A 23,996-nucleotide genomic window follows, 5' to 3' on the forward strand; every position below is an offset into this window, starting at 1 on the left:
AGCCCAATGAGCTACAGCGCTGAGGAAAAAAAAAAAAAAAAAGGAGCTTCCACTGTCCCTGCACACCGAAGGTGGTGTTGGGCAGTGGAAATCGCTACAGCACAAGCGGTTTTGTGGTTAATGGACCCTGCCTAACGCTATCCCTGCTTCTGACGAAGCGGCAGCAACCTCTCCCTAAGCTCAGATCAGCAGCAGTAACATGGCGGTCGGCGGGAACTCCCCTTTATAGCCCCTGTGACGCCGCAGACAGCAAGCCAATCACTGCAATGCCCTTCTCTAAGATGGTGGGGACCAGGACCTATGTCATCACGCTGCCCACACTCTGCGTTTACCTTCATTGGCTGAGAAATGGCGCTTTTCGCGTCATTGAAACGCGACTTTGGCGCGAAAGTCGCGTACCGCATGGCCGACCACGCACAGGGGTCGGATCGGGTTTCATGAAACTCGACTTCGCCAAAAGTCGGCGACTTTTGAAAATGTTCGACCCGTTTCGCTCAACCCTACTGATGAGTGTAAGGTTACAGAATTAGCTGGGAGGAGGGTCACTGAGGATCTATCAATAATGCTAGATAGGCAGAATTGAGTATACGCTTTCCTCTGAAGTCAACAATGAAAGTTCCTGTTAAAAGGGAATGCAAACTGAAAGACAACAAGCAAACCCTTCTTTTTGCTCTTTGCAATGGCCAAAATAATGCTAATCACTGCTACTGCAATTGTTGAAAATATGCTTCACATTTGAGACCATTTAGGACACAAAATTCATTTTAGCAGTGGGAGTTTTTTTAAGACAATTTGAAATTTTAAACCATCGAGATCTCCGAAAACCCAACAAAATTCTGAGTAGACTCCATACAAGTGGTTGCTTAAATATTAATTGAAACATCCCACAGCCATACATGAAGCTGAACTTTTGGGTTGCTTCCACAGGTAGCAGGTTTGATTCTGATGCCCTCACCATAAGAAATTTTCACGAAATAATTAAAGGGTTCTTTCAGTTGACTCTAGAGGTGGAGAGTCTGGAAGGTGGTCATATCTTCTAGCACACCATGTTTTACTTTACATCTTAGTATTTATAGCTACTAGAAGATGAACAAAGACTTCTCAGTGTTGTGAATTCTGTGGCAGAGCTCCCTCCTGTGGTCACAAGTGGTACTTCGGCTGATTCTCTCTGTGAGCTTCTGTTGGTGGAGGGAAGTGGTACTGCGGCTTCTGAGTTTCCTCCCTCAGGTGATCTGGTGAGGTCGTTAGGTGCTTCTCTACTTAACTCCACCTAATGCTTTGATCCTGGCTTCCTGTCAATGTTCCAGTGTTGGACTTGCTTTTTCCTGGATCATTCCTGTGGCCTGCTGCTCTGCATAGCTAAGTTCTTCTTTGCTATTTGTTTGCTATTTTTTCTGTCCAGCTTGTCTAATTTGTTGCTGGAAGCTCTGGGACGCAAAGGGTGTACCTCCGTGCCATTAGTTCGGTACGGAGGGTCTTTTTGCCCCCTTTGCGTGGTGTTCTTTAGGGTTTTGTGTAGACCGCAAAGTTACCTTTTCTATCCTCGATCTGTTAAGAAAGTCGGGCCTCACTTTGCTGAATCTATTTCATCTCTACGTTTGTCTTTTCATCTTAACTCACAGTCATTATATGTGGGGGGCTGCCTTTTCCATTGGGGTATTTCTCTGAGGCAAGGTAGGCTTATTTTCTATCTTCAGGCTAGTTAGTTTCTCAGGCTGTACCGAGTTGCATAGGCAGAGTTAGGCGCAATCCACGGCTGCCTCTAGTGTTGTTTGGAGAGGATTAGGGATTGCGGTCTGCAGAGTTCCCACGTCTCAGAGCTCGTTCTATGATTTTGGGTTATTGTCAGATCACTGTATGTGCTCTGACCGCTATGTCCATTGTAGTACTGAATTGCCTTTCATAACACTCAGGCATTAAGCTGCTTAGTATTATAATTTTACGCTATTACCTTCCTAAAAACCCACCTGCAGATTCCCAGATTAGCTCTGCATGGTTTACCTCTGAAGAAGACATTGTACAACACTTCTTCATTGCAGAGGCTTGTTAAATGTGATAATCATACATAATTAAGCATCACCAATTACCAAATTTATTAATTTGCAAATACATTTCTACCTAGAGCAGAACCACAATCCTTCTTTCTAACGTGTACTAACACCAGCAGTCGGGATTGCAGCAGTGTCGTGTAAGCACCAGGATCAGATAAATTGGAACTGACAAAGCAAGATGCACTGGAAGTCTAAAAAGTTCACATAAAGTGCATTTTATGGTTCAGACCAACAGCTGCATTCCTGACAAATGTCACTGAAATCTAGGTTATACTTACAATGTCTCATACACTATTTGCACTTAACTCTTTAATTTCTACACCCAGATGTATTTTGATGGAAAACGCGTTTGATATGTAGTGCTGGTCAATAGGGCAATTTGAAATGATTAGCCGTAAACTTTTAGGGAATTCTTCAATATGGCATATTCACTTTTTAGCGGGGGAACATTAAACAACAGCCAGTTACTGTGGCCAAGCTCCTATTGCCATTAACATAATTCTGTAAATGAGTAGAAGTTGCAGATGAAATGAAATGGTTATTTGCAACTGGACATGTGGAGAGCTTACAAAAAAAAATCTCAAACAAACAATATTTTGGTAAACCATAATGAATCATGATGATTAATGATCCATGTCTACAGCCCATAATTCTGATATGAAAGCATCAGCTGCAGTCACTGTAAACTGTAAAATGATAATTACAATCGAAATAATCTAAATCAGTTTTCAACAGCTTAAAAAAAAATAACATTTTTTATGGACAAGTCATAAAAGTGTCGTATTTTAATGGACTGTCCTGAAATTTCTGGACAGTTGGCAACCCTGACACCTACTTTCAGGTTAGGTGACAACTTTAGGATTGCAGAGGTTCCAAAATTGTCCATAAGAATAGCGCGTGGCCACATTTGGCTACATCTGGCACTGTTAAAGACAGGAATTGAGTGGATCTTTTCAGTATATCATGCTTGGACCCCCAGCTGTCAGAAAGATATCACCTATCCAGAAAATTGGTGATTATTTGCCTTTTAAGTATTACATGCTGAAAGAAAGAAATTGACAAGAAAACTGATGATGTAATACGTGGAAAGACAAGGTCAGCTACTGTTAGAGCAGCTCACTGTTTAATGCTTTCACACAAATGGGGATCCAGATTACCTGCTCTTTGATATCTACGCTCCCCAACTTTGGAATTGCAATACCAAGAAGGAGAAGTAAAGGAAATATGGAAATCACAAGATCAATAGGCTTGTTAATAATAAAAATAAGGAAATACAATTTTCAAAACACCTTTATTTATTCAGCATTGAGTATGAATGCCATGCGCAGAAATCCCTGCACCTATACGCCTTGACATGTTACCAATGAGGTTAAAAATAGTTAATTGAGCATTCTTTCACCCTGAATGCATATGGACAAATCATCAAGATCCATTGCTGGCAGCTCCTTTTTTAATTACTAACCAACGTCATCCCAGATGTGATTAAAGAGAAAAGTCCCGATATGCTGCAGGGCTTGGTATCTCACAGTAGCACTAGCAACATGTGGCTTGGCTTGTCATTTTGAAAAATTACTCCTGACCTACTTTGAAGAAATGGCGTTATCATTTGTACCCTGACTAAATCAATGCAACGCCAAGCTTTTAGTGTACCTGGAATGAAGACTAGAGGGGTCTGGCTACCGAACATTACGTCACCACACACCATAATCCTGGAAGTAGGACCGGTGTTATGTTCCCTTGTGAAGGCCATTAAATTTACCTCAAGCTACTGATCTCAAATAATATCAATGTGCAGAAAGGCTGAAACTGAGGTCTATCCTCTTTAGCAATGAGTCTTGGTTGCCTTGAAAGCAATCATAGCCTGAAATTAATGTAAAGACCATGTGTGCAATACTATGAAGAGCTCTCCAAGAAGGAATGTCATACCAGTCCTACTCCCATGGTGCTCACACTCTATGCACCCTGTGATTTCCATAATTTCATGTGTTTTCCTTCATGCTGTTGCAATTTTAATGTTGAAGAGCTTATACACCCTAATCCGCAACGTGTCTGCATAGCCTAAAAGTAGAAGAAAGGAAGAGAAAGATGGCTATAAATGTCTTGGATAAGAAAGGGTGAGGATGTGATTGATGACTGAAGATAGGAGTACTGGAAAAATTCACAGCCAATAAGTTTTGAAAGAATTTGATTCCTCCAATAGTGATGGTATGGATGTCCTAATGTGATCTCTAATCTGGCTATGTGTACATGGAGTCTTTGTGCTACGTTTTTGGAGAGGAAACTGAGCAGAAACTTTATGATTTTGAGACCTTTTGTATTTTTTAGGAGGTTTTGAAAAGTTTCTGTTCAATTGTCACTCACTCAGGTTCTGCTTGAAAAACTCCTTGGAAAATTGAGTGTGCGTGTCACTATTTAGACTTCTCCAAATAGTTTTACAATTAGTAAATGGATGAAAGCCCAGAATTGAAAGGAAACAGAATTTATTATAGTCTAAGGATCAGATTCATCAAAGCTTTTGCTCCAGTATTTTGGAGTAAAAAGCTGTGAAAAATCACAACATTTAGGCACAATTTGAGGCTGTGTTAAAATGTTGCTTGTTTTAGCACTCTTGTAGCCCACTTTGGACAAAGTGCTTGGTCGGAAAGAGCGCATGGCAACTGTTACTCATCAAATTCACGACGATTGGCGGAGTAGGGACTGGTGTAAGATTTGTTGTATGGGTACGAATGTGATTTGTCGATCACTAGAATGTCATCATCAGTTCAAAGAATGGATTATCCAGATGGCAATACATTTTATGACTGCTTCTAATATTTATTATTTGCTGGTGTCGAGTGAAAAATAATGTATCTTAAATTAAATAATGTCTTTTTAACCATTCTACAACATATTTCTGCCACCATTTAGTGACAAGAAGTGATTGGCCATATGAGATATTTGCAGATAGGCTGATAATAAACTTATTTCATTTACATTTCCATTACACAAATCATGATGGTGGACACAAATGTAAGGCGATGAATTCTTTTTTCTTCAAGTACTCCCAGAATTGAATGCAAACAACAACTGATAGCTGTAATTAAAAAGAAAAATGCATGTCATTGTTTGTCATATCGTGTAATAAATCTATGTTTGACGAGTAAAATTTAAGACATGAGCAGCCGAGCATCCACACTTTCTCCAGAGCACGTAATGAATTTTGTGCGGTGCTATGAAAGCCGTACTTCGTGGATCAATCTCTCTCTTCATTTTCCTGTTTTAACTTGTGGATAGAACTGGTGGAATTTACAAATTGACGAGCAAAATATGCAAATGTGTACATAATGAGGACAAACTAATTACAGCAATTCAGAGTTCTCATTCATCGATTCATTCATCCAAAAGCTTTTTTATTGAAAATTTTAGGGGTGTATATTTATCACGATAATGTTCTGAAAGCTTCTATATAAATACAGCTGCATCTCAATAGATTTAGCCCTCTATTAAAATCACGGAAAAAAAGACAACGCTCTTCCATTTTAGGGTCCATACGTACAAATTTGTAGCAGATTTTTTTTTGCAAAGATTTCTTTTGTTTTGCATGTAGATTTTGTCACAGATTTGCATCGAAATCTGCAAAAAGATTTGCAACTGCAAGAATGTCGCACGTGAAAACCCGCCACATGTGATTGTCATGCAATGCGCTGAAAATCAGCGCTGTGTAAATGGCTTTGCAGATTTTTATTCCAAGTTTGTAAGTATAAAAATCGGTTAAATATTTCAGTAGCAGCAAAAGGGATGAGATTTTTACCAACCCGGGCTTGTGCAACATTGATATGTCTCGCAAACCCTGCAGCCAATCAGCGGCTGATTCACTCTCACCTCTTCAAACATAACGCACATCCATAGCGGATTTAAGAGCAGCTTCAGCTCTCACTTGTTCCTAGTGTCAGTTTTATTAGAAACAGAGTGAAGTGGCCGTTAATTGGCTGCAAGGCGCGCGTGATATAACATTGCACGAGCCCACAGAGAGCCACTGCCATCATCGCTGGAATGGTGGCCGCACTCAAGGTGAGGGCAAGTATAGCTGTTATTTTACATGGGGAAGTAACGTGATTGAGAATGGGTTGTCTGGGTAATGGACAAGCCCTATAAATGCAGCAGATTTTCTGCACAAAGAAAATAGATTGGAAAAAAATGCATTATTTATGCCAGGGCGAAAATGACCTGAAGGTAGAGGTTGGGTCTCACCTGCAGATAGTTATGGGGATACTTTACCGATAAAATAAATAGCACACAAGTCAGGTTTATCTAAGAAAATGAGAAAATTTAAAAAAAAAGCCAAGAGATGAAACCCATCATCCCGATAATCATATCCACAATTTTACTGATGGTCGTTATTCTAAAGTTCATTGTTTTCATCTTAATAAGCTGAAGTACAATACAGAAATTTTTGCTGAAGCCATAACTTACACATGACTCAAGTTCACTTTAGGATGATTTGTTCTTGTGAAGAAAACCAATCGCATACTAAAAAGATTTGAACCAGTGGAGAAAAGTCCTACTTCAGAGCCTATGAGGTCCAACGTAAACCAACCATCTCTAAATCTATGACCTATTGCAAGTTATTCTGACACTATGTTAGAAACCTCTTACAATTATGTGATACTCCGTGAATCATTGTATAGTTTCAAGCACAGTAATTATACTGTTATAACAAGAGTAAGTGATATGATTTCTCGTTTACGTAGTAGTGTTGTAGGTGAATGGAGCATAGGAGACAAAGTGTTGCAAAGATGTGCGGACTTGAACAAAAGCCTGCGGAACTGTTGCCAAGGAGAAAAGTTGCAGAAGGAATAGAATTTGGCAGTGCCCTGGGTCAGGTGACAGTGATGAAACCTGCCTTAGATTTAAAAGTTGGAGCACAAAAAGGGGAGAAGATTTGGTGCCAAGCAGCCGAGGCAGTAGGCCGCAGCAGTGGGCAACAGCCAGTCCCAGATCCAGATGTTGACAGTCAAGCACTGAACACCAGAGCTACGCCGGTCAAGGTCCAAACTGTATCGTCAATAGTCAAGCATCAAATGAAGCCGGTCAAGACCCCTGGCTTAGGCAATGCTGGTCAACAGTAGAGGACCAGCCCCCCGACTAATACGGACCTAGGAGACACTCACCCACAGTCAATGCATCAAAGAGGCCCTAAAAGTACCCAATCAGAGAATCCAGCCTGGGCCAATGATTGGAGGAGTTTTGTGAGACAGGCCATCACTTCCAGCATGGACTTACGGTACCAGGGCGTGGGCAGCGGGAGAGCTGCGGACAAGATGGGATCACACTGACCTAAGAGCAGCCCAGAGAGCTCTGGCAGTTTTTATAAGGAAAACATGCGGCTAGTGAGACAGAGCAGTGTCCCTCGTCAAGGCCCAGAAAGCCGCAGAGACTGTTTCCGCCAAATACTGTGCTTGCCCCCCCATTATAACTATATTGGACTGTGGACTCGGAGCTGACTTAGGAGTTTCTGATTGTATACTAACCCATATACTTCTGTTATATATTTTCTTGTCAAATACTTTGTAAATATTGTTATTTTGCGATTTGCTGTTCTCAGTCTACTTGCTTCATTTTAATATTGTTAACCCAATAAAGAAAATGTTGTTTCTCCCTGGTGCTTACAGTGTCATGGAATATGAGGGTTATTGTTTAGGCTAGGCTAGACCTTGAACTAATATCACTACATGCCATACATTGTGGTGTCACGACGTGCATCTCTCTAGTGACTAAAATGGCTGAAGAGTATATGCATGACAGAGGAAGGGGAAAATAAGAGATGGAAAGGACCATACAGTGGGCTGTGGAGACACATTTATGGTGAGATTGTTGCTTTTGTTTTTAATGTCCTATGTTTATTACTCGCCATAGCATAATAAGGAACATTATTTCTTAAGAAAATAACCATGCTGCAAATCTAAATCTTGCCACATCACCTAATCTCTAGTTTCCACTGAAGACAACATAGTAGGACAGGCTTCTACTAGGGCAAGCCACCTCTCATTCAAGGTAAGTACATTATGAACCCTATGAAAAATAGTGACAGATGGTTCAAAGGTGAAAGAGACAACATGAATGTCCCCGGGAACATAGAGATTTTACAATCACACTGTAAACAGGAATGAGAAGCGAAGCATTGACACTGGTCCTAGAGCAATATATCCAGATTAGGCAAATCTCCATCACAGGGCTAGGTTTTAGTCCTGACAAGAGTGCTTCACACACTTTGAATGATGAAGGCCCCATGGTATAAAGAACAGCATGATGTATATTATTATAGATCTCTGTTCTATACCTCCGTGGTGTAGAGATCTTTGATCTGTAATGCGTAATAACAAATGTAAAGTCACCAACACAAGTTTAAAAATAGTGTCATGGAGTATGAGGCTTTAATGTGCAGGATCAATAATTCAAGCTGGTGTGACACATTGTAGTCATTGAACGCTACAATAGCAGAGTTTGTAATGCATCCCAAATGCAAAAGTAAAATGGGTCTTTTTAAGTGCTATTGCTCTGTTCTTTACTTACCTCAAGGGTAACAAGAAAAGCCGCTTTATCCTACATCATAAATTCTTCATCTATACTAAGACATCCTACAAATACATCTTGAAAGAATGAGGAAAACTTAATAAAACAGCATTGCTTAAAATATAAAAATGCATTTAAGGGCATACACCTAAAATATTCGTAGGGGTTTTCCACTTTAAGAATAGCATACTTTCAAAACAAAAAACTCAGTATTAACCCTCTCCTAGTCTAGCTCCAGCTTTTCACCACTGGCCTTGGTGTTTTTGTTGCATCGGCAAAGTTGCGTCAACAGCAATGAGCGTAGAAGTTTGTGCCATCCTCATGCAGTAGACAGAGCTACCAAGCTCAACGATTGGCCTTAACCGAGATTTATCCTGTCAATGTGACATCACCACTGATGCAAAAAATATATACTGAATATACTGAAAAAGTGGCAAAGAGTAGACACTGGATCGAGGGATGTGAAGTACTATCTGAGTTAGTTTCACAAGCATACAGTCCTTTGAAGACAATTTTATTTATGTGGAAAACCCATATAAACCCTTCACCCCTGGGCGATATTCTGTTTTAATTTTTTGCTCCCCTTCTTCCCAGAGCCATAACTTTTTTTATTTTTCCATCAAAATAACTGTATGAGAGCTTGTTTTTTGTAATTGAGTAGAATATATGTCTGATGTCTATACAAAGACCAATAAAAATATACATCTGCATTTTAGATTCCTGCTGGGAAGAAAATGTAATTTAAAATATATATTTCCTTTCTACTTTTTGTATTATAAATAATCCACAATGGGCATGTCCAACTATTTCATCTGTCCAGTGGTATAAACATTAAGGCTACATTGCCACAATGAGCTTTCGGGTGAGTTTTTTGATGTTGCAGATTTCCTGTACCATTTCTGCACCCGTTTAATAAAATAGCTTATTTGCATTTTTTAAACAAATATGCAGCATAAAAAAACACACCAAAAACTAATTTGGGGGAAAGTAGTCTAAAACTTGCAGTTTTGATGGAAGTTGGAAGAAAACCTGTCACCAGCAAAAATGCTTTTAACCTGCAGATATGGGGTTAATCTTCAGATTAATAGCGTTAGTAACTTGCCCGGCGCCTGCTCTTAGCCGAACGCTGTGGGGAGAAAATTAACTTTATTACTCCGGCAGCATTTGGTTTCAGTCACGGGGCGGTTCCAGTGGGGGCTCAGTCACCGCTCTGAGAATAGAGAGCGATGGCTGTAGCCGCACCACCGACCCTGACTGACAGCCAGCCCCAATGCAGAGCGCATGTCAGTCAGAGTCGATGGCGTGGTTATAGCCCCTGTGATTGCAACTGAATGATGCAGAGGGATTAAAATTAATTTTCTCCCTGCAGCGTTCGGATACATGCAGCCACCAGGTAGGTTAGTAATGCTACTAACCTGCAGATTAACCCCATATCTGCAGTTTAGTAGCACTTTTCCTGGTGAGAGGTTCCTTTTGAGTAAACCTTTTGCATCCTTTTAATAGCAAGTATATTGATGGAGGTCCAAGTCCATTATTTGTTTAAAAAAAAAAAAACCTAAAGGTACCATCACACATAACGATATCGTTAACGATATCGTTGCTTTTTGTGATGTAGCAACGATATCATTAAGGAAATCGTTATGTGTGACAGCGACCAACGATCAGGCCCCTGCTGGGAGATCGTTGGTCGCTGAAGAAAGTCCAGAACTTCATTTCGTTGCTGGATCTCCCGCTGACATCGCTGGATCGGCGTGTGTGACACCGATCCAGCGATGTCTTCACTGGTAACCAGGGTAAACATCGGGTAACTAAGCGCAGGGCTGCGCTTAGTAACCCGATGTTTACTCTGGTTACCAGCATAAAAGTAAAAAAAAAACAAACAGTACATACTTACCTACCGCTGTCTGTCCCCGGCGCTCTGCTTCTCTGCACTCCTCCTGCACTGGCTGTGAGCACAGCTGCCGGAAAGCAGAGCGGTGACGTCACCACTCTGCTTTCCGGCCGCTGTGCTCACAGTCAGTGCAGTGCAGAGAAGCACAGCGACGGGGACAGACAGCGGTAGGTAAGTATGTACTGTTTGTTTTTTTTACTTTTACGCTGGTAACCAGGGTAAACATCGGGTTACTAAGCGCGGCCCTGCGCTTAGTAACCCGATGTTTTCCCTGGTTACCCGGGGACTTCAGGATCGTTGGTCACTGGAGAGCTGTCTGTGTGACAGCTCTCCAGCGACCAAACAGCGACGCTGCAGCGATCGACATCGTTGTCGGTATCACTGCAGCGTCGCTTAGTGTGACGGTACCTTAAGACGTGCATAGCTCAGGAGACAGATGTGCCTACAAGCAAACGTTTGTACCTATTACAGTCAGTGCTCATTACATTTAAAAAAACTATAAAAGTGGAAATTTGAATAGTTTAGTTTGATGAAAACAACAGTTTGCCATCATTGCTGTAATCACTGTAAATCCTCTACAAGTAATCATAAAATACATAGCATAAGCCAAATGCATAGTCCGGTATAAAGGATCTTTATTGTGAATGACCATCTGTCTTCATTAGTTCATAACATATTTTCTGACTGAATTAAAAACCCATTATGCAATCCACATGCACTGAGGCAGCCCGTGTCCTAAAGGAAGCCCTACACCGTAAAATTCATTAGTGCAGGAGTTACAAAGCTGTTTCGGCTCCACCAGTTGACCTAAACTAACACAGGATTGAAAAAAAATTATTTTGCCTACCAATCTGGGTCAGACAAGAAAATGGAGCATCTTGCAGAAATAACTTTCCATGTCGCCATAGAAGATTTTGTGTAATGGAGAATATTCCATCAATTTTAGCTTGACTGGAGACGACCTTTACAGATCTAAATATAAAGACACTGGATACAGCCTGAAGGATTTAATAAGACACAAACAAAACATTTTCGCCACTTTTTGCTTGACTAGACAAATCCAGACATGCTGCATAGGATTCCAAAGTAAATGTCTGTGTATGACCATAGACGATGCAGTTTAAGGGCATTTTTTTCTAGCAAAATTTGAAAGAAAAACTAAAAAGTAAGAGAACCAGTTAATAAATTATAATTTTTTCCACTCCTTTCTTTGGCTGAAAGAATACAACAAGACTGGCTTTTATTATTTTTTAAAATGGGCTTCTGATATTTTTTATTGTAATTTCACCTCTTCACTCTATATTTTTATTACTGAAAGATTGGTAGAATCTGTCGAGGAAAAAAAAAGATCAACTTCCTCCAACTACTAGCTCAGTAATGAACTAGGAACAATATCCCACATTTTTTCAGACACATCCAGGCTTAGACTGGCCCACAGGGGAACAGAAGAATTCACCAGTGGGCCAATGTGCAGGAGTAAGCCACTTAAACCCCAACGATACCTTTCCCATCTCATCATTAACTCAAGAAACTGCTTAGTTTATTATTATATAGAAGCATAGGTACATTTTTGAAAGAGGATAATGTAATATTTGCAAGTAGGTGAACAGTGGGCCCCAGAATCAATGTGTCACGGGGCTACTGCGACAGAGAGGTCCCAGAGAACCGCAGCGCTCTGGGCCTCATTCACACACACAGTGAACAGAAGCTCTTCTCCTGTATTTTGACCTGGCTGCTTTGTGCCAGCAGTGCAGGAGTTAACCTTATTTGCCAAGTTGCTGTGAGCTGGGTCTCTCAGCTGAAGTGGATTTTTGTAATCTCCTCCTCTATATAGACCCAGCCTTGACTACAGCTAGTGTCAGTGATCAGTTCAGCTGCCTGGCTTGGAGGTTGAAGGAGAGTGATATTTGGAGCTTGGAGGTTTATTACAGAGATTGGTGTCTGCTGTTTTGGTTGCTTGTTATACCTGTTTTCCTTCCTAGTTTTCTCCTTCTCTTCCCTTCTATGTGTACCCTCTGTGGTTGTGTGAGCATTTGGTGAGTTTGAGACTTTTAGTTACCTTGTCTGTATACCCTGTTTATTGTTGTGTTTATACACTGGTGCAGTCCTCCTCCCTGGGGGGGAGAGGGAGCCACTTATAGGGCCTGCACAGGAGACAGGGATACGCTGGCAGCTCGGGCCTCCTAACCATCATAGGTACCCCTGAGATAAGGGAAAGCCAGGGCCCCATTAAAGTGGTAGGGACAGGTGCGGGTCCCAGTACGCCGTCCTGCCCCTTTAAAGCCGCTTACGGCGTGACACAAAGCTACTGATGGGCCCTTGCCACTCCAGTTTGACACTCGACACATCTGTTTTACCTTTGTTCTAGACTAGATTGTCCAACATTATTATTCTACAATTATCCAGCTTAGAGTGGTAGCATATTTCACCTAACACACAAAAGAGCTATTTATCAAAAGATTGCACCAGAATTCTGGTATAATACGGTTTTAAATGTGAAAAAAATGTTTTACAACTTTTTTGTTTTTATGACTGTTTAACATTTAACATGCTAACTTAGGCCTTTAGAGTCTGAGCTGTAGCTCTTTGTTTTTTTGCAATTTCTTTGAACATCGAGAAGTATAACTTTGTGAATAAATCTTTCCCAATGTCAAATTACAGATTCAACAGTGCTTGAAAATAACCTTATAAACCTCAAATGTATCGGCAGCAACAACAATGGTTCTCTAAGACCATTGATGAAGGGTTTCCTTTTTGGCCTTGTGTTAATACATGCCTGAATCTTCCAGACAAGAAATCTTCCAAACTCCTGCTTTTATAGAGTCGCTCACAGTTGTTGTTGAACAATTAGTTAACGGTTTATGATTAGCAGTCCCTAGCTACTACTTAACCCCAAAATACCTATGGAATCATTAATGATGTTTCTAAGCAATTTGACCTAATTTTGGTTAAATAATGAGAAAGTATAATTTTCCATGTGTTGTTGTGCATCTAAGTTTGTAATTACCTAATGTTTAAGAGTTTCTAAGGCCCAGATGTTTTTTTTTTTTTTTTTTCAGACACATAAAACCTTAAAAATCAAAGAGGGTGCATTTATTTTTTCTCATTATTGCAAATTCAATTACTTTTATAGGTTGATAGTGTTTTGTAACACTAGTACAAGGTACCACATGTTATAGACAAAACAGAATTTATGGTCTTCTGAGGAAAGGGTTTCTTTACAATGTATAACAGACATTCTTGAAATGTAACAGAGATTGATGTTAAAACTTCCACAGGTGTTTTATACGAGGAGCATCTCTGTGTCTGCTCCCATTGTAAATGCTGCATAGGCTCTTGGTTTTCATGGAAGTCAGCAGAATAAGGGAAATATTTTGGAGTAGTTTTCCTTTGTAAGTGTTTAGAAGTCTTTGATGGTACTTGTGTTTGAATAACAAATGCCGATCAACTCACATTCAGCAATGAGATGTCTTTTAAATAGACGTCAAAGGATACATAAAAAAAAACATGGTCAATTCATAGCCTTTTATGTATGCACTGAAAGCATCCAAATTCTGATCCTTTTGTTGTATATTTAAAAAATATGTTATATTTCTTTCTGCTCATCAAACGTATTATATTATTAAAAAAAACTAATGTGGCACCCCTAGGGGTATTTGCCACAAAAATAGTTACTGACAGTAAATACAAATACTAAAATAGCAAGACTGCACTACCACCTCCGGCCAGAAGGGGGAGCTCCAGAGACTCCCCTTGATCCATTCTGGTCTAAGAGAAGAAATGGCAGTTGGGCTAAGGAGCTGATAGTGAGAGGTCATACAGCTGAATTTCTAAGCCCTATGACGGTTTCCAGGCCCAAATCACCGGCCTGAGGAGAAAAGGGACAGAGAAAAAGGACATTGTGAGAACCGGGTAGCATTAATCACTACCCAGAACAGGCGCAAAGACGGATACCGGATCCGTGGCTGTATTCATTATATATAATACAGCAACCGGAAAAACGTGAGGTGATATCAGCTTCACTAGGGCCGGACGCAGCAACAGACACAGAGTTCAGCGGTACTCCTGGAGGGGGTAAGCCGATACAAGGACTCGGGTTGCCCGTCGAACCAGGACCCGGAGGGGACAGATTGGGCCGGCAGCCAGTTCACATACAGCAGCAGGGCCACACAGAAATTGCGCACAATAAGAGGCGAAGACCCCGGCAGGGTCAAAGTAACTCAGAGTTCCCATACAGACTCCGGTGACAGGACTGGTTGTAAATCCTTTTATGTTAAAGTAAACTGGTTAAACGTTTCAGTGCCTCAGTCTTTCATTTGGACAATAGCCATCTATCCAGGATCGGGATCGTCACCGCTGGGAGAACCTGCTGCTGATCAAGTAAGTGCCTGTCCCCTCACGATACCCCTTACACTGTGCATTGCCTGAGGCCACAGCACCGGGTCAAGCCACCCGTGACATCCCCCTCAAGAGACAAACCCCATTGGTCCGATGCTGGGTATCCCGGTCTCTTGGGCGTCACAATTGGCGTCACGAACAGGATCTAGCCAGCCCGTATACCGGGTATTGTGTGCCGTGATTGGAGCCCAAAACTGTGAAAACTTGGATGAAAAATCTTGAAAATTGACTTTATTAAAGAAAAATCCATTCCCCATTGAAAACTATTGAAAGTGACTTTTCCCCATTGGTTATAATGGAGTAAAGATGGCCGCCATCCCCTGAGGTAATCACTTCATAACCGTTAGGCACGAGACTGTTAATTGAGCTACGCCATCACCTGAGCCCCAGTCTAACTGAAAAACTTCAGAATCCGCCATTACAGAGCGCGGTGGGTGGGAGCAGCAGGGGGCGTGTCATTGTGGGCGGCACCAAGCTGAGCGCTCTGACATCAGAGCAAGGGGAAAATCGATCCTGCTGCACAGCGGAACGAATCTACACTATCCCGACGGAAGCGGAGGACCGGAAGGTTCCGGATTAACTAAGGGGGCACAGTATGTCGCAGCACGGAGACGCCGTGTCGATAGAGAGTCCGGTAGCGCAGCGGTGCAAGGAGTGGCGCCCATCATGCCGGTGCTGATGCCATATACCCCGGGTGGCCCATGGCTTCCAATGTATGAAGGTGAGCCAAATACCCTTGACGATTTCAGAGAAAAGATGCTGGCCCATTTTGACATGTTCCCTGTGGGTGAAGTTCAGCGTGTTAGTCTCCTGATGATGCAGTTAAGTGGCCATGCTAAGCGAGAAGTCACAGCATGGGCAGCTGATGTAAAAGGCACTGTTGAACGCATATTTGGTGGATTAAAAGCTACATTTGAAACCACTGCCAGCAGCAAAGCTAAAGTACGATTCTTTAATTGCAAACAAAAAGTTAATGAGGTTCGTGAGAGACTTTGCCTTAAACCTGCAGGAAGCCCTTAAATCACTTACACTGGCTGAACCCATTTTTAACACCGGAGCGGATAAACTGCTAAGAGATCAATTTATTGAGGGACTCTACACCCCTTCTCACCGGGGGCATGTGAGCATGCTTGTTTTTAAGAACCCTGAATTGACATTTGCTCAATTAAAGGAGAGCGCTATACGTCTCCAGCTGGCAGAGGCACCTCGGGATCAGGAGCCTGCGCAACTCATGGCAGAGGCTCCTCAACAACATGGAGTACCAGTGACATCAGCTATGTCCGGGGCCATTGCTAAGCCCCTGGGGCCCAGTACTAATGAGGCTCTTCAACAAAAGCTTGACTCTTTAACTGATGTTGTTGCTTCAATGGCTAAAACCATGCAGGAGATGAGAGGACCCAAGATGGAGTTGTCAAACCGTAGAGAAGGTGTTCCATGGATGAGACCCCGGAGATACCCGACAAGGAGAGGACGACCCCGCGACCGCTACCAACCGGATGGACAGCCCATTTGCCGCCATTGCCAGCAGCCAGGCCACTTTGCACGAGATTGTGATTTAAACGGGAATCCCCTGGGAATGCGGGCCGCTTCGCAGGAATGAACTTTCAAGGCCCAACTCCCTGGCACGACAGGTACATCGGAGGACGACCCATTATCCCTATCGTGCTGGACGGAATGCCCCTCAACGCTTTGCTGGACACAGGTTCCCAGATTTCATCTATACCGTATATCCTTTATAAGAGGTACTGGGCTGATGCAGATATTGATAAAGGGCCCTCTGATGTTGAACTAGATATATGGGCCAGTAATGGTAAGTTGGTACCGAAACTAGGATTCAGGGAGATGACCATAAAGATTGGTAAAGTAGAATTGAAGAAACAGGGTATAATTGTTGTTGATGTTGACCGGCGGAACTGTGAACCAACTGTATTGATAGGAATGAATGTGTTAGAGAACTGCTTTTCCGAAGTCATTTCTGTCTTACAGCAAATTGCTGAAACTGCCCAATCCTGCCAGCAGAGAGTTCTCCGGAGGGAAATAAAAGTATTGATGTTAAGGCAACAGGTAGAAGTTGCAGGTGGAGAAATCGGCAGTGTGAGGGTAAGTGATCCAACGTCTATTGTAATCCCACCGAAAACAGAAATGCTGGTATGGTGTAGAGCAGCCATTGGTACTAAGGGACGAGATTATCAAGCCTTAATAGAACCAGTGTACACCGACAGCAGGCCCACTATACTCACAGCACGAGGGGTAGTCGAGGTACACCGGGGACGAGTGCCGGTACGACTTTTGAACTGTGGAAAGGAAGAGGTCACTTTGCCAAGGTATGCTACAGTGGCAAAGCTATATACTGTTGACAACAATGCCATCACAACCATTGAGCCCTTAGAACCAACCTGTCAGGTGGAAGGCAATGGCTCAGATGGAGAAATGGAGGATTGGTGCCAACAGCTACACGTGGGCATAAATTCAACACCTACCCATCAAAAACAAGGGGTGTATAGGCTAGTGACAGAATATGAACAAGTCTTCAGTAAACACCCATTGGACTTCGGACGGATAGAAGGGGTAGAACACACAATCCCCACAGGTGACCATCCCCCAATAAAAGAAAGATATAGACCCATACCGCCCGCTCACTATCAATGTGCAAAAGATATGCTGAGGGAAATGAAACAGGCCGGGGTAATAAGAGACAGCTGTAGCCCCTGGGCGGCCCCTCTAGTGATTGTCAAAAAAAAAGATGGAACTATGAGAATGTGCGTAGACTACCGGCAGATTAATAACATCACCCATAAAGATGCCTACCCCTTGCCTAGGATAGAAGAGTCCTTGACTGCTTTGAAATCTGCTAATTATTTTTCCACCTTAGACTTAACAAGCGGGTATTGGCAAGTCCCTGTGGCTGAGAGAGATAAGGAAAAGACGGCATTCACCACACCAATGGGTCTAAGTGAATTTAATCGCATGCCGTTCGGACTCTGCAATGCATCCGGTACCTTCCAGCGGCTGATGGAATGCTGCCTCGGACACAAGAACTTCGAGACCGTCCTCCTGTACCTAGATGATGTGATCGTCTACTCAAAGACTTACGAACAACACTTAAAAGACTTGGCAGAAGTGTTCGAAGCCTTATCCAGGTATGGCATGAAAATCAAGCCATCCAAATGTCACCTTCTCAAGCCAAAGGTACAGTACCTGGGACACATCGAGGGTTCGGAGGGAGTAGCACCGGATGCCGAGAAAATAACCGCCATAAGGGATTGGCCGAGACCTACCAGCGCAAAAGAAGTGAGGCAATTCCTGGGATTGGTGGGTTACTATCGCAGATTTATAATAGGATTTACCAAGTTGGCAGCACCCTTGCAAGACGCCTTGGTAGGGCAGACGAAGAAACCTTCAAACCGAAACCCTCCTTTCCAGTGGAACGACGAAAGGGAAGACTCCTTTGAACAACTAAAGAAGGCACTAACCGGAGAAGAGGTTCTGGCATACCCAGATTACCATCAACCTTTCATCCTCTACACCGATGCCAGTAATGTGGGACTAGGAGCGGTGCTGTCACAAAAGCAAGAAGGTCGGGAGAAAGTCATCGCCTTTGCATGTAGAAAGCTCCGGCCTACTGAAAGAAATCCAGAAAATTATAGCTCCTTCAAATTGGAACTACTGGCAGTAGTTTGGGCTGTGACGGAACGTTTCAAACACTATCTGGCCGCTGCAGAATTTATTGTCTATACTGACAACAATCCGTTGACCCACCTGGACACAGCCAAATTAGGTGCGTTAGAACAGCGATGGATAGCCCGGTTATCTAATTACAACTTCAAGATCAAGTATCGAGCAGGTCGCAAGAATGGAAATGCCGATGCCCTATCCCGGATGCCACACTTGAGAGATGTAGAAGAAGAAACGGGGGAGCTTGAAGAAATTGAACTACCAGCCTTCCATCATCCCAAGGCAAAACATCATCAGTCAAGTACCTATCAGAAACAACAAGAGGTGAATTTTAATCCGTTAGCACACCATAGATGGGCTGACACCCAAGACAGCAATCCGGCTGTGAAGTTGGTGAAGGAACTGCTGACTGAGCAAAGTGCATATCCCGATGAGGATGCCCCAGAAGAGACGCATCAACTCTGGAAAGAGAGAGGCAAAATGTTCCTGTATCAAGGGAAGCTCTGTAGAAGGTACACCAATCCGAAAACACATGAATTGGTTTGGCAGATTATCGTGCCTAAACAAGATGTGAAGATGGTCCTCGAAGCTTACCATAATGGTGCTGGTCACTTCGGTTGGAAAAAGTTAGAAGTACTTCTAAGAGAAAGATTTTATTGGGTCGGGATGAGAAAATCAATCGAACAGTGGTGCAGAAATTGTGGCCCGTGCAACCTCAGAAGAAACGATCAAAAGAACCAAAGAGCACCACTGCAGCCCATAATCACCAAACAACCACTTGAACTTGTAGCCATAGACCACGTGAAGTTAATACCAAGCCGGTCCGGCTATGTCTATGCCTTGACCATCGTGGACCATTATTCACGCTTCTTGGTAGTAGTACCCGTAAAAGATCTGACAGCAAAAACAGCAGCCAAAGCGTTCCAAACGTACTTTTGTAGACCCCATGGATATCCGGAACAGGTTCTCACCGACCAAGGTACAGCCTTTGAATCAGAGATCTTCAGAGAATTCTGTAATATGTATGGTTGCAAAAAGATCAGGACAACGGCCTATCACCCACAAACAAACGGCTTATGCGAGAAGATGAACCATATTGTAATAGACCTACTAAAGGCTTTACCTGAGACAGAAAGGAATCAACGGCCAGAGAAATTGCCTGACTTTGTGGATCTGTATAATCATGTCCCGGTGAGCTCCACCAACTGCACCCCAGCTTATCTTATGCGTGCAAGACCCGGCCAATTACCAATCGATCTAGAAATGGGAATTCTGAAACCAGACGCAGAAGTACAAGACTCCAATTGGGATATCATACGGCAAAAGCAGTATCGCCAAGTGCAAGAGAGTGTGGAAAGAAGCCTTCAGCAAACTAGAGAAAGACAAGAGCGAACTTTCAACCAGAATGCTCTAGCGACCCCATTAAGACCGGGTGATCAAGTGCTCAAGAGAAACCGTCGAACCAATAAACTTGACAATCAGTGGGAAGCCGTACCCTACACAGTTTTACCAACAAGAATGGATAATCCTAAAATGTGTCTCATTAGCAAAAATGGAAGCTTAACATCTGTACTAGTGTCAAGAGACAATCTTAAATTATGTCCGTAAGCATTGAAAGAGCCAGAAGTTGTCCAGCCAGAACCAGAAGTTATTCAACCCATGCAGGTCCAACCAGTAAATGAAAAAGAAGAGGAAATGTATCACACCTGTATAGGAGACTTTCCCAAAACCCTACTAACATACCATAGTGCAGTAGTGGTTCCCATGGTGGCCTTTTACCCAACACCGAACCCAATACCAGAAGTCCCAAGACAGGAAGAGGGTGACCCCGTACTACAGGAGGTTCCAGGCCAGGAAGAACAGATTCCTGATCAGAGTAATCCCATTCACGGTGGACTTGCCAACTCCATAGTCATGGAATTATCTTTAGCAGAGCGGGCAGATACTACATCCGCAGTAGACAGTAGTACACCACATGAAGAGATACCGCTATTACGTAGATCACAGCGTAGTACCCAGGGTCAATTACCGGCCAGGTATGCAGATTACCAATTATAAAACTATAGTCATTGTTATCATTCTGCAACGTTTAAGCCCAGTACCTACAGAGACTTGTCTGTATGAACTTCTTGCATATTCTTGAACTTGTTATCAGCCCGGAGGCACTAAATCAAAGCTCCGGAAAGACTGCTTTTTGAACTTTGCTTTTTGCTCTTTTTGAACTTTCTTTAGACTTTATATTGACAACTTCGTTGGAAAAATGGAACTAAATTCCTGGACACAAAGTGCAGTGCCTTTCCTAGTACCTTCAAGGATAGGACTGTATTAATGGACGCTATTTGAAGTGACTTTTTACAGAACTCTATTTTTGTTTCCTTGAGTGGTTTTTGTAACTTTTCATTTTTAAGACTCTGTACATATTAATTGTTATTTCAAAATGTTATCGTCCCACAGTCCCGGAGTACTGTTCTTAACTAAGGGGGAAAATTGTGACGCCCAAGAGACCGGGATACCCAGCACCGGACCAATGGGGTCTGTCTCTTGAGGGGGATGTCACGGGTGGCTTGACCCGGTGCTGTGGCCTCAGGCAATGCACAGTGTAAGGGGTATCGTGAGGGGACAGGCACTTACTTGATCAGCAGCAGGTTCTCCCAGCGGTGACGATCCCGATCCTGGATAGATGGCTATTGTCCAAATGAAAGACTGAGGCACTGAAACGTTTAACCAGTTTACTTTAACATAAAAGGATTTACAACCAGTCCTGTCACCGGAGTCTGTATGGGAACTCTGAGTTACTTTGACCCTGCCGGGGTCTTCGCCTCTTATTGTGCGCAATTTCTGTGTGGCCCTGCTGCTGTATGTGAACTGGCTGCCGGCCCAATCTGTCCCCTCCGGGTCCTGGTTCGACGGGCAACCCCAGTCCTTTTATCGGCTTACCCCCTCCAGGAGTACCGCTGAACTCTGTGTCTGTTGCTGCATCCGGCCCTAGTGAAGCTGATATCACCTCACGTTTTTCCGGTTGCTGTATTATATATAATGAATACAGCCACGGATCCGGTATCCGTCTTTGCGCCTGTTCTGGGTAGTGATTAATGCTACCCGGTTCTCACAATGTCCTTTTTCTCTGTCCCTTTTCTCCTCAGGCCGGTGATTTGGGCCTGGAAACCGTCATAGGGCTGTTAGAAATTCAGCTGTATGACCTCTCACTATCAGCTCCTTAGCCCAACTGCCATTTCTTCTCTCAGACCAGAATGGATCAAGGGGAGTCTCTGGAGCTCCCCCTTCTGGCCGGAGGTGGTAGTGCAGTCTTGCTATTTTAGTATTTGTATTTACTGTCAGTAACTATTTTTGTGGCAAATACCCCTAGGGGTGCCACACTAGCATAATTAAAAATGATAGAAAACAAGTTTAAATAACATCAGAGATTTGGTAATTTTTTATACCTAGATCCTTTGTTCTGAAAATGAACAACAGTTCAAAGCATTTTTTAACTTTATAAAGAACTCCAATGGTATTTTTTCCAGGATTTAATCATGATCTTTAGTAGGAACTGTACTTTCAACAAACTATGCATAAAATCAATAGTAAAAGAAAATCTAAGAATCTTTGTAATATTTCTTAGCAGATAAATTTTCTTCATCCTCTACTTATCAGCCATGTCTCATCCACTGTACTTCATGAACTCATCATTTACTCTTAAAGGGAACCTGTCACCCCCAAAATCGACTGTGAGCTAAGCCCACCGGCATCAGGGGCTTATCTACAGCATTCTGGAATGCTGTAGATAAGTCCCCGATGTAACCTAAAAGATGATAAAAAGAGGATATATTATACTCACCTGGGCGGGCGGTCCGATCCAATGGGTGTCGCGGTCCGGTCCGGCACCTCCCATCTTCATAGGATAACGTCCTCTTCTGGTCTTCACACTGCGGCACCGACTTTGTCTGCCCTGTTGAGGGCAGAGAAAAGTACTGCATTGCGCAGGTGTCGGGCCTCTCTGACTTTTCCTGGTGCCTGCGCACTGCAATACTTTGCTCTGCCCTCAACAGGGCAGACAAAGTACGCCGGAGCCGGAGCTGAAGCGTGAAGACCAGAAGAGGACGTCAGCTGATGAAGATAGGAGGTGCCGGACCGCGACACCCATCAGATCGGACCGGACCAGGACCGCCCCTGGGTGAGTATAATCTAACCTCTTTTTCTCAACTTTTAGGATACATCTGGGGCTTATCTACAGCATTCCAGAATGCTGTAGATAAGCCACTGATGCTAGTACTGGCAGAATAGTAGAGACATCAAAGAGGAACAGTGTACCATTAGCATTATTGGAACAGGAGCTGTCAGCTGCTCAGCAGGAGTTGTGATTCATTCCCTCAGTAAGATAAGAAAGAGCTGAGGGTCTGCAGTAAATGGCCAGACATTGTGGAGGGGGGTGAGAGAATCATGTCATCTGGGTGAGAGAGACTGATGGGGGAGAGAGAGAGACAGTAACTGCTGGTGAAAGCAGATCACAGGGCAGTCTCCCAGAAAATGGTGCTGCCCTGTGATGCTACTCTTCATTCTGCCCCAGGGATACTAGAACACCAAAAAGGGAAGAGAAATGGTGATGTCAGCAGTTACTGCCCTAATTTTGCTGCTAACAGTAAAGCTGGTAAGTTTTACTATAGCTGTTTGAGATTTAAAACGGAAAATGCTCCCCCTATTGGTAAATATATGTATTTGTAAGAAAATCTATATATATAATCGTCTAAGGGGCACTTCCGTCTGTTTGTCTGTCTTTCTGTCTGTCTTTTTTTTCTGTCTGTCACGGAAATCCCACGTCGTTGATTGGTCGCGGCCGGCAGGGCACAATCCAGCCGCAAATTCGCCCCTTCCCACTCTCTTTCAGTGCCCCCTCCAGTCAGCGCTCACACAGGGTTAATGGCTGCGCTACACCACGTTATGCCGCGCTGTAACGCAGTCCGTTAACGCTGCTATTAACCCTGTGTGACCAAATTTTTACTATTGATGCTGCCTATGCAGCATCAATAGTAAAAAGATCTAATGTTAAAAATAATAAACAAAATAAAAAATCATTATATTCTCACCTTCCTTCACCTTTCCTGCTGCTCCTCGCGACGCTCCGGCCCATGCATTGCGGTCTCGCAAGATGATGACGTAGCGGTCTCACGAAACCACTACGTCATCATCTCTCGAGACCGCAATGCATTCTTGGGACCGGAGCATCGCGAGGAGCATCGGTAAACGCCTCGCCTGGATCTGGGGGCCGACAGAAGGTGAGTATATAACTATTTTTTATTGTAATACTTTTTTTAACAGGGATATGGTGCCCACATTGCTATATGTACTACATAGGCTGTGTTAGATACTGCATGGGCTGTGTCATTTACTACGTCTCTGTGCTATATACTACGTGGCTGTGGTATATATTA

At 43.0% G+C, this 23,996-nt stretch overlaps 1 protein-coding gene across 1 annotated transcript in view; it reads right to left on the reverse strand.

Annotated features, from left to right (window-relative positions):
- Positions 1-23,996, reverse strand: part of IL1RAPL2 (interleukin 1 receptor accessory protein like 2) — a 1,239,912-nt gene that overhangs the window by 330,677 nt on the left and 885,239 nt on the right. The window lies entirely within an intron of this gene.

Source organism: Ranitomeya imitator, chromosome 2, assembly GCF_032444005.1.
Source record: "Ranitomeya imitator isolate aRanImi1 chromosome 2, aRanImi1.pri, whole genome shotgun sequence".
NCBI classification, from domain to species: domain Eukaryota; kingdom Metazoa; phylum Chordata; class Amphibia; order Anura; family Dendrobatidae; genus Ranitomeya; species Ranitomeya imitator.